Below are 6,185 nucleotides of genomic sequence, written 5' to 3'. Positions count from 1 at the left end.
TAGTGAGACTCGGGTGGCCTCCTGCCTTGGAGAGCAGGGATCTAGATGCCGCCATCTTACTTAAAGCTCACACCATAGAAACGTGAGGGTTTTTTTTTTTTAAATAGAAGGACTTGTCGTTTACTGGAGTGGGCACAAGGTTGGGGGAGGATTGCAATCTATAGGTATGGTTTGTGGGATCAATACCAAAACCATTGTAAGTTCAAGAAGGCATGTAGAGAGAAAGCGTAGAGAGGCTGTGCACCCACGGGGTCATGTGGCGTCTCTGAGGAGTCACTACACTTGCAGGAGTTAGGAATTCCATAAGACAACAAGCTACCCATTTCAAAATAAAAAGCAGGATTTGTCCAAACACGACAAAGAGACGTGAAACCACATGCTCCCTGTTATGTTGTGCTAAGTAACCAAAGTATCAGTCGCAAAACCTGGGTTTGCCTAAGTACCTCCTCTTTCCCCGAATAGGACAGTCTACAATGTATTTCACATGTGTGCTCTGTGCTACACGTGGTAGCATGCTGCCCCGGGCTGGGCTTTCCAGAAGAAACAGAATCAAAGACGAATAATGGAGGATCCGGGCTTCCCAAGCGCCAGGTTCCTACATTTGAGCGCACTTTTACTCCTTCCAGGAAAGAAAGACTTTTCCTGATATTCTTTCAAAATCTTCCTGGGATCCTGGGACCAATGTGCCTGCCTCTTCTTGCACTTGGTTCCAAGTCCAGAGACAAACCAGCAGGGATCAAATGAAGCTTCCTCCACCGCCAGTTATATTGCTCTGAGTCCCCCACTCTTTAGGAGAGTCCAGTACTTTGCCTACGTTAGAAAACACACACACACACACACACACACACACACACACACACACACACGAGTCTTCCTTGTAGAAAGAACCTCCCTCTACTATTCTATAGTTTGCAACACGGTCCTTCTACTAATTATTGCTGCCTCTCCCTTCCTTTCATCTCAGAAGGCACTGGTCTCATGTAAGGTGTGACTTTGGGGGCTGAGAACCTAGTATCAGACACAACTTAATAAAACATTGGGTTTCAAATGCTACTGGATTAGGGAGTTTGTTGTAACCCATGGGATTCTCCTCTCAGATTTCCTCTTCTTTTTCCCTCCCTCCCTGATTTTGTGTGTTTTCCTTCAAATATAGAGAAACTGAAAAGGTATGGCCTTTCCTGGCTTGGTGAAAGGATAGAGAGGGAAAGGAAAGGCTATGTGACCCATGCAGGCAGCAACCTGAGAGATGCCACAGGTGAAGAAGACCCTGCCCTCCCAGACTTAGAAATTATTTGATTCTACAACCCCTCTACCAAGGGCGAGCAGCATCTCATTCCTCATGAGGAATAAGGATCACAGTTTCTCCAGTTTTCAACCGGGAGAAAAAAAATTGTAGATATTCAGGTAGCCTGATGTGTCTACGGTTTGGCCAAGAGATCTGGGCAGATAGAAAAAGGCATCCTGCGTGAGGGCTGGGTGGAGCGGTGGGGGTGAGGAGTGTGGAAAGAATCCCCATGGGAGACAGGGCCTGGGGGCCCACATGCTTGTTCTGCCTAGCTATTCCAATGGTCCTCAGTACCCACTTTAAACGATAAATCATAAACATTGGGGATTATATATCCACACTCGTGATCTGCTTACATGCCCAGACTCCTCCTGAGAGCGCTGAGGGAGAATGGGTGTCCTTGGCTGTCTTGCAACTTTCCACTCGATTTGGCATCCACTTGAGCTTCCAAGACTGGGGGTCTCAGGATTAGAGTCTAAGGAACTAAACCACATGGCTACAACCTCTCATTTCTTTTCCCCATACCCTATCTCCTGCTTCCCCACCCGGACTTTCTCAGAAAGTGAAGTGAAGCTTTCTTTGTAAAATCGTGAAATCCCACAATGTCGGAGAGTTTCTGATTCCTTGAACTTCAGCTTAAGAGCCCCTCTCTGAACTGCTGAAGGCAGAGTGTGTCTGGGAATGTGGGGCCACACATGGTTAATGGCTGTAGCTCTTCACTACCCCACCCCACCCTTTTCGGTGGGAGTTCTGTGCCTATCCAGGTCACCTTTAGGTACTGTGTCCCACCAGTAATCAAAGGACAAAGCACCCAGGGCCAAAAATTTAGGTCTGGAATTCCAGTGTCCTCTTTCTCAGGAAGATGTCAATTGGCTGTTTTCCCCCTTTCCATTCTCCCCTCTCTCTCCAGCCACATTTATTAGGAGGAGAACTTTTCCCTGGCGGGGGCAATTAAGCAAAGCGGCCACTGGCTTGGGGCTGGTCTAAGTCTCTCCTGTCTCCTGGTCTTCCTCTTAGGAAGCACTTCCGGACTCCTATTTCAGTCCCAGTCTCTGCTGCCCTGGAGAAAGGAGGGGGTCTTAGCCTAAAACACCCACATATTAGGTGGTGACGACAGAAAAATGGGTTCAAGCCAGTGTGAGCTTCAGAGGGAGAGAGACATTTTGTAAAAAGCCTCTCAAAGATAAAGTTATCCCTTGGCTTGTGGCCAGGGTGGTGCTGAAGACTGCGGGATACTTAGGGACTCCTTCATGAAGAGAGAAGTCTGTGGTCATATACTTCACTTTTAAAAGACGACTAAAGTGGAGACCTTTCCAATTTCTGTACTTACCTCTTCTTCAGTCTGGTCCTTCCTTGGTCCAGGGACGACGGCAACTTCAGGACTCCAAGGTTAGCTAGAGGGATCAGAAGTCCCAGCAGCAATTTTTTTCTCTCCTGGGCTGGGCGAGAAGTCTATTTTTATGCTTTTCTTCCTTGGCTCCTGGTGGGACCAGGTATCCCTGGAGTTAGGTTATGAAGGGGATGGAGACCTTGGCATCCCTCCCCAGACTCTGGTGCCCGCTGCTAGCGATGAAGGTGCATTAATGGGACTCAGTGGGGAACGCACACTCCCAACAACGCAGACACCCTTGGGGCTCAGCATCTTCTGGCAACTTCACTTTGGGCTAAATTGCGATGGATGCTATCCTCCGGTTCTGCAACTGTGGTGGTGATGGCTGGGGAGGCAGGACAGAAAGGCCACTAGACAGAGAGGTGGCCAAGCATGTGAGCGCATTCTCAGAGTCAGAAGGGCTGGTGGGTCACTTTGCGATTGTGCTCCTAGTTGGCCACCACCATCGCGGATAAAATCTGAAAGTCAGAGAAGGGTCTAGACGGGAGCCCCAACAACCCGGAGCTGGGAACAAGCATTGACATCAGGAAGTCATATTTAAGGGTTGAAGAGAGGTCTCAATTACACAGATGCTTTCCTCAAACGCTGCAATGCCAACGGCCTGCAGACGAACCTCTATCCCCGCCCTCCGGGACCAGAGGAGATGCAAGCACTTGGGGAGGCTCTGTCCAGATTTCACGCAGACTAGAAACTGGGACTCAGTACCAAGTGGGATCTCACTGCTTGATGACCCAGCAATCTTGAGAACCAGGGCCTCCGCTTCCAGGCTCCCTTAAAAACAAACAAACAAACAAACAAACAAACAACAAACAAAAACCTGAGAGAGCGCCTGGATCTCAGCTCTGCTGAATACTTCTCCGCCCTTAGGAACAATTCACTTGCATCTCTCCAGGCCAGAGGTGCGAGTAGGAACTCCCCAGGGGCCCGTCCCATTTCCCAGCTCTGGGGTTCTTCTTTCATATGCCACCTTCATTAACAAACACTCTTGCAAAACCCCACTAGGTACCTAGCAGAGGGCAGAGGGCCACTCCCATAATCTGGAGCTTGCCAAATAATCAGAGAACATTAAGGAGCCAGAGGAGTTGTAACGGGGTGGTTTTGGAACATGGGGCGCTGATGATGTAATTGACCTCTGGGCCCTTAACAGAACCGCATTTCTGTTAAGCGCCGCCTTTGGGCCCCTATCAGAATCTGGGCTTTGGTCACTTCAGCTGTCCATAGCTTTCAAACTCTCTGCTCCTGTCCAGCGCTTCTTCTTCCTCTTCTTTTTCTTTGACGGTCCTTGAGTAGCGTTTCATTTGGTTTTATCTTTATCAACCTGTCAAGGACCAAAATAACTCATTTTGGTCACGATCATGAGAAGCACCATACTGGCTGTCTAGGTTCAAGGGTTTCAAATTTATCTCCTTTGACCTAGCCCTAAAGTGTGGGGGCTGAAAAATCCCCTGTGGAGCGAACTACACCCTCAAGAGGAGGACATTTTCAGGGGGAAATAGTTTCAGAAACTTTCTCCTCGGACTAACTCAAGACAAGGCAGTAAATGGCAGAGAGTCCTTTTGGAAGAAAACCCCACAAACCTTCGGTTAGAGACACAGAGACCACAGGCTGTGCATACCCCATCATGAGGCAAGTGTGCAAAAACCAGGGTGCTGTAGGTTGCTTTGCCTCCGTCCTAGAACTTTCAGCACCTGTGAGCAGGTGCAGGGAAGGCCAGGCGATGGTACCCACATTTTGTTCCCTTATAATTGGCTTTTCCAAGTCAGTTTCACAGTCCTCCTCTGATTCGGTTTTGGTGGCTCCTGTGTGAACAGCAAGGGAAGGGCTCTTTCCGTTTTAGGGGGCACTCACTGATACTTTAAAGTTTGATAAAAGACATTGGCTCCCCCACTGCCCTGTGTTTATATAGCACTCATCAAATACCACAGCTCCGGAAGATTTTAGAACTACTCCTTTCCCAGGTTAAGAGCTGTGTGGATGAGCCAGTCTCTGGGAAATGCTGAAACCAAATATTGTCAGTCTATGCAAGCTTCACTTCTTTTTCTTTGGCTGACAATCTCATCTTTGCCAGATCAACTTTGAAAAGATTCGGGGCTCTGGCATAGTGGCCCATATCTTTAATTCTAGCATTTGGGAGGCAGGTGGATCTCTGTGAGTTCAAGACCAGCCTGGTCTACATAGTGAGTTCAAATGCAGACAGAGCTACATAGTGAGATCCTGTCTTGAAAACAACAGCAACAACAAAAACAAAACAGCAGTTGTGTCTGGACTCCCAGGGGAAGCTAGCCTTCCTTCCCTGGGACCAGTGGGACTGAGGCAATAGGAAAACTTTCCTTGATCTTGGCATTCCAGAACCCACGTCCTAGCTGATACCCTGAACTGGAAAACAGGTGTCCTTGGCGACAGAATGTCCTTTGTGTCTCTTTACTGATCTATCCACCCAGTTCCATCGGGGCCCTAACTCTTCCTGGGATTGAAGCTATGAGCTGAGGTTGGGGAATATCACACTTGGCTAAAAGAAAAAAAAGATTTGCAAATAATATATTTTTCCTCTGGTACTGGGAATTGATCTTAGAGTCTTGTGTATATTAGGCAAGCACTTTGTTACAAAGCTATAGCCCAGCCTGCTCATAAATACTTTTGTTAACTTGTGTGTATGGTTGACAAACAGGCAACCTCCCACATTCCCTAGGGGACCTCCCAGCTTTCCCTCATGTCTTTCCATGTTGTGGTTTCAATTTCATCTTCTCCTTTAGCTTAGGAAAATCGTCCTTGCCCCATCCCACCTGGTTAAATCAACCTGCCTAGACTCCCCCAGAAGAAAAGTGGGGCCTCCTTAGAACCTTGGGAGTCAACAAATTTCTTCTTCACCCTCTGCCCCTCCCCGCCAGGACTATGTTCAACATGTTTAAACAAATGACAGGGTGTGGAGATCACCTGTTTTATTGTGCCTTCTCCCTCCACACACACTTATGTGACTAACCCACATCCTTCCTGACTGTTCTCCATTGTCTGTGTATTTCAAACAGATGTGACTTGGGGTGAGGAGGACGCTGACCCATTCTTAGTTCTGCTCCTTGAGGCTGCCAAACCCAGCAGCTCTGGTGTGGTGAGAAACCAATGGCTAACTACTAGCTAATAGCATTCAAACCCCTGCCTGAAGATGAAAAGAAAAAGATAAGCAATTTTCTGCTTGGGACAGCTTAAACTGAATAATTGTGACTGTGACAGCCTGACCTAAATGTCTTTAATCAGAGCAGAAGAAATATATGCCCATTCGCTCCCCACTTCACTAATTGAGAAAAGCTAATTGGTGTTTTCAGGAACTTCCTACTGAGGGTCAGAGCCTCTAGTCATTTTTTCACCCCTCCTTGCCCCACCTCTCCCCCAAAGGACTGTCCCCCCACCGTGGAGTTGGCCTCTTTCTCAGAGACAATGGGAGGGGCCACTCCAGACCCTCTGCTCTGCCCACCTTTGCGCCAGAACTTTGGCCCTGAAAAGGACTTGCAGTGA

The sequence above is a fragment of the Microtus oregoni genome, unplaced genomic scaffold (genome assembly GCF_018167655.1).
Source record: "Microtus oregoni isolate MIOR12 unplaced genomic scaffold, Mior012 000015F_ref0000493, whole genome shotgun sequence".
Classification (NCBI taxonomy): Eukaryota; Metazoa; Chordata; class Mammalia; order Rodentia; family Cricetidae; genus Microtus; species Microtus oregoni.
This window is presented reverse-complemented; position numbering follows the sequence as displayed.